This window comes from Nannobrachium achirus (genome assembly GCF_963921795.1).
Source record: "Nannobrachium achirus genome assembly, chromosome: 12".
Taxonomy (NCBI): domain Eukaryota; kingdom Metazoa; phylum Chordata; class Actinopteri; order Myctophiformes; family Myctophidae; genus Nannobrachium; species Nannobrachium achirus.
Window position 1 is genome coordinate 3,302,163 of NC_137832.1, and position 10,683 is coordinate 3,312,845.

General features: G+C 41.8%; 1 long non-coding RNA gene across 1 annotated transcript; it reads left to right on the forward strand.

The window, feature by feature from the left end:
• Window positions 1–6,875, forward strand: LOC308295352. Its single transcript, XR_013962577.1, has 4 exons — window positions 1–101; window positions 2,316–2,368; window positions 2,965–3,014; window positions 4,029–6,875. It is a non-coding gene; the product is annotated as an uncharacterized lncRNA (long non-coding RNA).
• The last annotated feature ends 3,808 nt before the right edge of the window (window positions 6,876–10,683 follow it).

A 10,683-nucleotide genomic window follows, 5' to 3' on the forward strand; every position in this document is an offset into this window, starting at 1 on the left:
CTAAGCGTTAGGTTGTGGTCATTGTTGATGTTGTTCACTTCACAGACGCGAGGAATTACCATGAATTACCTACTTCTCATAACTCTATGTGAATGACTGAGGTATGTAGCCTTTCTATCTATGAGTGTCTGCATGTATTAAAGTAAACACGTTTAGTTGTGAAATCTTCACCACAATAGAACAAGGTCAATGGCGTTATTGTTAACATGTTATGATTGCTACAATTTCATACTGGCACAAGGTCATCTAAAAGGAGTTCCTAGTAAGCGTTTTGGCTTATTTGCACAGGAACCACTTTATGTATCTCATATAACATTGAAAGACAGGCAGATAGAAGTGGTGCAGTGGTGATTCAATGTTTGGGGGGTCGCGAATGTCGCTATACAGGTCTATTGATATGCAAATAGTTAGTTTCTTTGTTAAACAGTTGTCGAGGTGTGAACTGGGGGGGGGGGGGGGGTGCGAGACCTTCTAGTAGAACACAGTACTTTGCATAGGGCATTATTAAAGGGGCTATCATAATTATCTACCCTGTGCTGTTTGCTACAGGGCTTCTGAATATCAATTCAATTCAAAGGAGCTTTATTGGCATGAGAAAACATACGTTTTTTACACTGCCAAAGCAAGTCAAATAAAAACAGTTGAAAATGGGGAACATCAGACAGTGCTTATATGGTTTAGTTATAGAACTGTAATGGTCCATTGGTGGCCACTGGAACATTTGCTCATGATAATATTTCATTGATGTATTCTCATCAATTAAGAAAATGGATAGAAACCTGAAAGCTACATCACTTTGCATTCTATTATGCCAAGTACTGTGTTCTGTCTGTCTTTCAATGTTATGTGAGCTACATAAAGTGGTTCCTGTGTAATTAAACCAAAAAGCTTACTAAGGTCTCCTTTTAGTTGGCCTTGTACCAATGATTTGTAGTGTCATGAAACTATTTTCCCCTTGTACCCATATATTAGTCTAGTAATTCTAGGAAAAAAATCCACTCAGGTTGGAAAAAAATGTGTTATTTAGTTTCTCAACTGATTCTGACAGGAAATTAGGTCTACTAGCCAGGATAAAAAATCTACCATAATCTGCCCACTGCAAATACCCACAGTGGCCAAATCAAGTTGGGCTCCCATCGACTTTCTATACAGGAGGAAAATACCCAGAAAAAAATCTGCTTTAAGTAGGATGTGAGGGGTCTAACTAGGGGTTTGTCATGATGCTGAATCCATTGCAAGCATTTGTTTTGCACAAAAAACATTCCTTGGGCTAAAAATGGCCCCAGAAAATGATGGTTTAGTGATTGCAATGGATTCAGCATCATGACAAACCCCTAGTTAGACCCCTCACATCCTACTTAAAGCAGATTTTTTTTAAGGGTATTTTCCTCCTGTATAGAAAGTCGATGGGAGCCCAACTTGATTTGGCCACTGTGGGTATTTCCAGTGAGCAGATTATGGTAGATTTTTTATCCTGGCTAGTAGACCTAATTTCCTGTCAGAATCAGTTGAAAAACTAAATAACACAATTTTTTCCAACCTCAGCTTTATTTTTACTGGACTATATGGAGATCCATGTACTGTATATGGAGATATGCTGTGAGAGCCCAGACATGCTTACTCAGTTATTCGTCCTTTGATGTCTATGACATTTGACCATGCATGTATGGTCTTATGACCATACATGGAGATCCCTGTCTGTAGAACCAGCCACACAGATATGGGCTGTCTTGGACAGCTGTCTTGGCCATATATGGATTCTGTTAGTGTGGTATGTGGCCTCCATATATGGCATTCCCATATGAAGTCCTGTTAGATATGAGCTTAATATTGATGACATCAGGGAACTCCATATATGGGCATAAAGGGATTCTGTTAGTGTGACATCACAGTGAAGCCAGAGCATGATGTCAGAGTGGCAGAGCCTGCATAAACAAGAGTTTCACCTCACTGTTACCTGTAATTGTGTTGTGACAATAAAGTTCATATATTTATTGATTGATTGATTGATTGATTGATTGATTGATTGATTGATTGATTGATTGACTGACTGATTATCTGAGTAAGCGAGAGGGGTTGTAAGGTTGGATCACGCTTTGAAGGTATGGGGTGCCATAACTTTGGTTGCTTGGTAGGCCAGCATCAGTGTTTTGTACTCTGTGCGGGCAGACCTGAACATTTTGGCTGGTTGAAGATCAATCATGCTGCGACATTCTAGATATTTTCAGAGGCTTAAGTGCACATGCCGGAAGGCCAGTGAGGAGAGCGTAAATGTTGATGAGTGTTTTCTTTTCTTCTTTTTTTCCCCCATCCAGTTGGTTGCAGTGAGACACCTGTTCCTCCCAACGATGTTCCTGACACTACCTTCGTAGGTCTTCTTCACTCCAGATTTTATGCCCATACATGGAGATACCTGTCTGTAGAACCAGCCACACAGATATGGGCTGTCTTGGCCATCTGTCTTGGCCGTATGTGGCCGATGTGGCCTAGTCCTGTTAGATATGGGCTTAATATTGATGACACTCCATAGATGGGCATAAAGGGGATTCTGTTAGTGTGACATCACAGTGAAGCGAGAGCCTGATGTCAGAGTGGCAAACCCATTCTGTCTGTGACAGAGACACTAATACATACATACTGACAAGCTGTGACCGTTCACATACTAATCTGCGACCTACGTTCGCCATGTCCACAGCTAGGCATTTATCCTGTGCTTGTGCTTGTCCTGTACTTACAACATTACCCAACATTGTCATTGTAAGACATTATGATGTCACATGAAGTTTGACCAATCATGGAAAACCACTCTTTGCCCCTCTCTGATGAAGCTTTGGGAATAAAAGCCCCCCTGATTGGCTACTGGCATAAACACAGACAGAGATTTGGATAATTTATAGATTTTATAGAATTGTGCAGATATTACAAAGCATCATGGCTTAATGATCTTTCATTTCATCTTTTAAGGTGTCAAGAAAGGTTCCCAGGTCTTCTCTTGTAAGGAAAGGACAAATCAGGTAAAAGAAATATAGGACCCTCTCTGTCTGTGTCTGTCTGTCTCTCTCTCTCTCTCTCTCTCTCTCTGTCAATCGCTCTCGCTCTCTCTGTGTGTGTGTGTGTGTGTGTGTGTGTGTGTGTGTGTGTGTGTGTGTGTGTGTGTGTGTGTATGTGTGTGTGTGTGTGTGTGTGTGCGTGTGCGTGTGCGCGTGTATGCGTGCGTGCGCGTGCGTGTGTGTATGTTAGAGCTGGGATACCCGACCGAAAACCCGTGGGGCCCGACAAGCCCGACGACAAAGTCCCATGCTGAGGTAAACACGTTTTTGTAGTTTGATTGGAAATGGCGTGCCGCTGAATGGAGCTCCTAGCTTGTGTTCCCACTCCTGTCCCTTGCATTGGATGTTTATTTTTCTGCGCTGTTGTGTGCAGTCGCAGTGCACTGTGCCAGCCTTGTCCGTTCAACACACATCACATCACTCAAGTAAATCCTGGCTTTTATACTTCATCGCGGTGTGTTCCGTGACAAAACTGTCTGATCTACAAGCTCACAACGCCTCGCATCCGCAGCGCGTTGTGAGCTTGTAGATCTGCTATTTTCCAGGCGCAGAAACCTGCAGCAGTCACTGTGTCAGACGTCCTGTTTAGCGCACGTTATTATTTGTATTATTTAATTATCAACGTAGCCTACTATTTAAACACTTTCAAAAGCCACATTGTCGATTAATATTCATATTAAGGGTAAAATGCAGGCACGCTGAATGTGCTGCACATTAGAACAAGTTTGCTAGTGAGTGTAAATCAGTGGCTTCCTCAAAGAAAAAGAAATGAGGCGAAAAAGCGCTGGAAACATAAGGTTCGGGCCTCGGCACGGGTCGGACGCATTTTAATGATTAATGCTCAGACGTCGATTCGGGTCGATCGGGCCGATCCCAGCTCTGTGTGTGTGTGTGTGTGTGTGTGTGTATACAGTATATATTACACATACACATATACTGTGTATAATGTGCGTTTTTGTAATACTTGTGTACTTACAGGAACGCTTGCCCTGCAACATCATTGACATGGACGTGTGGGATGAAGTGACTTCGACTCACCTGGACAACTGACTGCTGCTTGAGGTTCTCGTGCTTTGTGTCCGGGTGGATTTCAGGCCCCTGGGATCAGTAATGCTATGGAGAGCACTTCTACACTGGACGGCAATGCGAGATTGGACTGAGAGTGGATATGCCCACGGAATGGTTGTTGGGGGGGGTTACAACTTATGATGGAAAGACATGATTGGCAGCTGCCATGTTAGCCCCATATAGAACCTCACCCGTCGCTGCATACTGTTGTGCTCCGAGATGAGGTCCTATAAAGGTACCCCAGCACTGGCCCGGACTGCCACCACGTTGAGTTGGAAAACACTCGTAACAAAATTGTATCCAAAAAGTAAAGGTAGTTCCCAGCTCCCAGACTGTGGTTTTCCATCCCACGGTACATAAAACATGCACCACGCTTATTTAGTGTCATTAAATTCAGAAAAGCCCCTGGCGTGGTCTCGCTTGGCCAGACTGTTGCCTAACGCGATTTGCAAATGCTCCCTGGCTACGCGAGACTACAGTACAGTAGTTCCGGTTGAATGGGAAAACATTACAAAACTAACGATTTAATCGGTTGTTTTATGCCGTGGTTCATGTTTTATGTACCCTGGGATAGGAAACCACAGTCTGGGAGCTCTGAACTACCTTTATTTTTTGGATAAAATTTAGTTTTGAGTGTTTTCCAACTCGATGTGGAGGCGGTCCGGGCCATCGCTGCGGCACCTTTATAGGACCTCATCTCGGAGCACAACAGTATGCAGCGACGGGTGAGGTTCTATGTGGATACTGCCATGTATGCTCCTAATGGCCATGGACTGCTGGGTGAAATGACATGCTTGGACTATCATGACTACCATATCTGTATACCTTCATTCATATTTATTTGTGCAAGAGAGCACACAAGTACTGCGATGTGTGTCCTCTGGGGGGGTCACCAGCCCATTCGCCTAAAACGTATTTGCCTCAACACATTTGGTCCTTTTGCCTGGCACTTTCGCCGCGGAGGAGAGTCTTTTCACCGCCGTTGAAGAGCCATTTCGCCTAAATGTTCAAGGGTCCATTTTTTTATCCATTTTGCCTGGCTTAAAATGTTAAAGTTAAGTTGTGTGTCTTTTATGACACGCTATGCAGCGCACTGGCCGGGCTGCCACGCTGTGGGCAGACAGACAGACAGACAGACAGACAGGTACAGACAGACAGACAGGTGCAGACAGTCAGAATTTGGCACAGAGCAGAGGAGAGCGCACTGACCAAAACCAGACACGGAAAGTTTATGCTTGCGGGAGGATCTGCACGCCTCTCACCAGAACAATTTTGCTGCATATCCTTTTTACAAACCTTCTTCACCATAAAGCATAGCAGTAGGCCTATGATAGTCTTCCAAATCAAATGCTATGATGTATATCGGGACGTCATGACTCATGACCTATTTGCGCAGTGCACATATCAATTAATTAATTATTTGGATGCACCTGATTCCATAGCTCTAATCAATTCTGCTGTCAGACTGTACATGTTTGCATATTATCCCTTTGTCATTTAAATATTATAGTGACTGTCACAGGTGTTCCTGTCAAACGGTGACCATTACTCAAGGCTATGTGCTCTATATAGTAATCACATCAATACAGATTAGAGCTATTGGAATCAGGTGCGTCCAAATAATTAATTGATACGTAGCCTACCTATGGGAATTATATGCTTTTCATACGGAAGAATGTGAAGCATTTGCATGGCTGTTATCTCAGTTATGCCCTATGCAGGTGCAGTGCATATTTACGGTAACTGGGGACCCCCCACCCTGACAAGCACTAAAAGTTGAGGCATTACATTTTGTATAACACGGTTCTATTGTGAAAATAGCAGATCTACATGCTCACAACACCTTGCAATGTGAGCATGTAGATCGAGATGACATGCACTTGTTAAATGTATTCTTGCAGCTGTGTGCGTAAATGCGTGAATCGTCTAGAAAGGGTGGGTGAAAACTCTCTCATCCACGGCGAAAGTGCCAGGCGAAAGGACCAAATGCGTTTAGGCGAATACGTTTTAGGCGAATGTGCCTGACACCCTCTTGGGTATGCATGACGGTGTCCTCTCTTGTTTGAATCAGGGACCAGCATCTCTGGCAAAGGTCATCATTAACAGGCAATGAGAGAACAGTGTTCCTGGTGATGTCATTGGCATCGCCAGTGGTGATGCCAGTCATGACGTCTCTACTTCAATCCCAAAGAGGATTTAAACTAGCAGTTGTACCAGGTAGTTTCAGCATTTAGAACAGCAGTTGTACTCAACATTAGTGATGATGTATATGTTTTGTTTTTTTGTTTTGTTTGTTCACTAAGGAAATGTTCAGATTGGGATAGAGCAGTGTTTTTCAACCAGTGGTCCGTGAGGGAGTTCCAGGTGGTCCCAGCTAAATGATGGAGAGTTGGTAACCAAATGGATCCTTATAGAGCTTCTTTAACTCTTGAGAGTGTGAAATGAAACCAAATGGACCCTTATGGACATCAATTACAAGAAGTCTACCTTTACCTGTTATCACCTATGTCAGTGGTTCTCAACCTTTTCAGGCCGTGACCCCCAAAACAATCTAATTTTAACTGCCAGTTAATCACATTTTAACCGCATGACGAGCACTAAGAGTTGAGGCATTACATTTTGTATAGCGCAGTTTCTATTGTTAAAATAGACGATCTACATGCTCACATTGCCTCGCGTTGCGAGGCGTTGTGAGCATGTAGATCTGCTTTTGGGTCTGAGAGGCAAAATCCCATCTAATGCTAATCAACGTGTGTGTGTGTGTGTGTGTGTGTGTGTGTGTGTGTGTGTGTGTGTGTGTGTGTGTGTGTGTGTGTGTGTGTGTGTGTGTGTGTGTGTGTGTGTGTGTGTGTGTGTGTGTGTGTGTGTGTGTGTGTGTGTGTGTGTGTGTGTGTGTGTGTGTGCGTGCGTGTGCATCCTCCACACGCGCACCGCACATGCAGATCTCGTGTGTGTGCGTGTACTGTACATCCCCCTCCACCCCCCTGTGTCTTGCGATAACTTGTTATGATTTGACACTTTAATAAAATTGAATTGAATTGAATGCAAATGGTTTCCTTTCATGTCTGTTTCTATAGCTGTTTTTGATCTACTCAATGCACTATTTCTCATATAGCCTAGTTTTTATATAGTTAACTACTGTATAGGGGCAAAGATCCATTTTCAGACACCATCTGTCTTCTTTCTATATGCATTGCATTGTACATGTGACAGTGTGACCGTACATTATCTGTTCACTTCAAATTGGAAATTGTGTGTATTTAACAGTTGACTCACTTTAGACTTTTATGTTGTTGAAATTATCAGTTGAGAATTGTCACTTCTGAACACAAAGCATAGTCCATGATTTGTGTAATGGGGAACGATTACATGGGCAAATATAGAACAGTCTGGTACTTTATTTATTATAATGCCTTTAAAACCCAAGAAAATGTGCCATTTCTGAATCTGCATAATTATTACCACACCAAAGATATAAGCTCATATGCATCATAGGCAGTCTTACACAACCATGTCCAACATCCAAGTTCATATCCAATCTCATATCACCACATTACACATACTTTCCATATACTGTATATCCGAGCCATGCAGTTGTCCGAGTATGCAAGTGCACGAACAGGCCTAAAGCATAAACACCACTAGCCCATTGCTGGTGGGCACAGGGTAACCAGACTGTTATTGTACGATTAATTGTTTCTAGGGTAACTTCTGACGTTGTGTGGGTCTATTGGGGTTTCAATTATTATGTCATCATGATGAAACCAAAATGAACTAATGGGTCATGGGGATTTCCGTCAATCCTGTCATGACGTGTCTGTCCGCTGTCTGACCGTCCGTCTGCATGCTGACCACTGATACTAAACAGTGTCACCAATTTGGAGATGACATCACAGCCTGGCCTGGACACAGAACACATATGGGTATACAACGGGTATTGCACAACTGGACATAGATTGTAACTATTCTGCCCAACAGGCAGCGGTCTGGGTTCTCCAACATTACTTCTGAGACTCCTACATTCAGTCCCTCATCACACCCCCGGGCACAGGACTAGTAACATATAAAACCAGCATCTTCACTTCTACAAACACTGGTTAAATGTATTACAAGTAGGAACCAACCTTCAATTTCCCAGAATTGCATCTTTGTAGTTATTACAGTATAATAAACATTGTCAGCAGAACTTATGTGAAATGGGGCCAACGTGGGGTAACATGTCATTAGGTCGACTCCCTTTGGTCCGACCACCTAAACCTCACCTTAACCCTAACCCTAACCTCAATAAAACTAGCAGATGTGACTTATACTTTATTACAGTGCAGCAGTAACAGCCTATCTGACTTTTTATCCTTTTTGAGCAGTGCTACCGCCCCTAAGTCTGGCTTTCTGTGTATGTTTAGCCCCTTTTCCACAGACCCCACTCCACACCACACCGCCCACTTGTGCCAGGTTTTCCACTACAAGGACCTGGGTAGAGTGGTGTGAAAGTGGTACTAAACATGGTACTAAAAAGTATCCAGTCTAGAGTAGGTCTGAGCTAGGCCAAACAGGGCCAAACACTTCATAATGACTGATCACTCACTGACTTTTCATTTAGACCACCAGGATATAGTTGTAACACATGATAATAGATTCTATTGTGTTATAACCACTATTATAATCTATTACAGTGTATTATAATTATCATAGTAATACATTAATACTTTATTGTGTATTATAATCACAGTTATAACACATTATAGTGTATTATAATTTAGGATAGTTGTAATACAAATGTATATTGTATAATAATCACAGTTAAAAGGGTCAATTTGTTTCTTACCGATAGGGGTACTTTTGTGTAATGGAAAATGTAGATATTTTTATGTGGTGCGGTGTGGTGTGGTGTGGTGTAGTGTGGTGTGGTGTGGAGCTAAAGCTGCAGTCGAAAATGGGCTTTAGTGTCGGTATGAGCACATTACTCGATGTATGGCGATAGCTGACATCACAGACAGATATGCAGGTGTCGTGTTTGATACCACCGCTCACTTCGTACCGGGAACTGCCCATAAGTCTGAAAGGTCATTAGTCCTACATTTGTTAGGGTTAGTGTTAGGTTAGGTTAGGTTTAGGGTTATGTTTAGGGTTAGGGTTAGGGTTAGGTTTAGGGCTAGGGTTAGGGTTATGTTTAGGGTTAGGGTTAGGGTTAGAATTCACACCGTTGCGATTTTATCATTTATATACCAATTAAGCTTCATTCATTACACACTGTCATTTAACAAAGTATGACAAATCAGGATTAATGGAGTAAATATGCAAACAGCCTACGCTCTATAGTAGCCTGCCATGTCTACCTGTCCTTGACCAAGGAATGTTCCTTTTGTGGGTGTTAGCATCGCATGCAGAATATCCAGGTTCATATTCATTACTTTCATCTGTAGAGTTACAAAACCCTATCATTAATTATCATGAACTGTGCAAAGATAGTGAGTAGGATTAGGCAGGTGATCTTTTGCAATGTGTGTAAATCATTCTGCAGAGTTTTGCCAAGGAACATTGTGAAAGAGTACATTGTGGAGCCGACTGTGCAAGCATATTTCATATTTCCAGCATATGTTGTGGTGTTCCACTATATAGCATACTGTGATTCTTATTGCTTGACTAGTGGTTGTAAAGCAACTCAAGTTGTGTAATATGAAACGGTTGCCTGAACAGAGCAAGTATTGCCCCATTGTCATTTAATGAATATTTTCATCTGTTCAGTCTCCTATAGGTTACACAAACACAATATTTTAATAAGCTGCCCTGTACTCTTTTTTTTAAACAATATTTTTATTTGTACATTTTTTGTTACATGTATATTATAGACAATGTACAACAACACGTACACATTTACACACATATCTCCTCTGTATGAATATTACAGGAAATGTACATGCAGAGCCCAGTGTCTTATCCAAACTGCAAGAGATAACCTAGGAACTTTTGGAGCTGCCTTAGAAATACCACCCTAAAAGGTCTTATCTTCCTGGTTTACCATGCCACCACAACCCTCCAACCCGGCCTTCCTATTTCATTCTGTTTATTAGCAGAAATGCAAGTATGCAAGGCTATGGCTGAGTCGCAATACTGTGGCTCCAACACCAGGCACATGAAAATCCAGCAATGTAGTATGCATTAAGTGTTGCATGTTTCTGATTACAGACCATAATATAATGCATAAGGACTCGTTGAGTGAAAAGTAAAGAAAACATGTTTTTATGCAAGAACACCATGTCATGCTTCTGTTTACGCCTTCTGTCTACATGCTTTTCTAGTGTAATTGTTATAAACCGATTATAAAGATTACCCAATAAGCCAATGCAGAATCATATTTTAATGTTTTCAACACTAATTAAACACAAATTATAGAAATGCATTTTCTATTGTAACTTAATGGTCATTGTAACAGAAATATAACTTCAGATCAGAAGCAACTGTCATATACCAGAATTACAATTTTAAACCAGTTATAGTTTAATACATTTTTAGTCAGACGCATGCATAAATTCAATGTCCAGAGGTTTGTATTTGAGTTGGATAT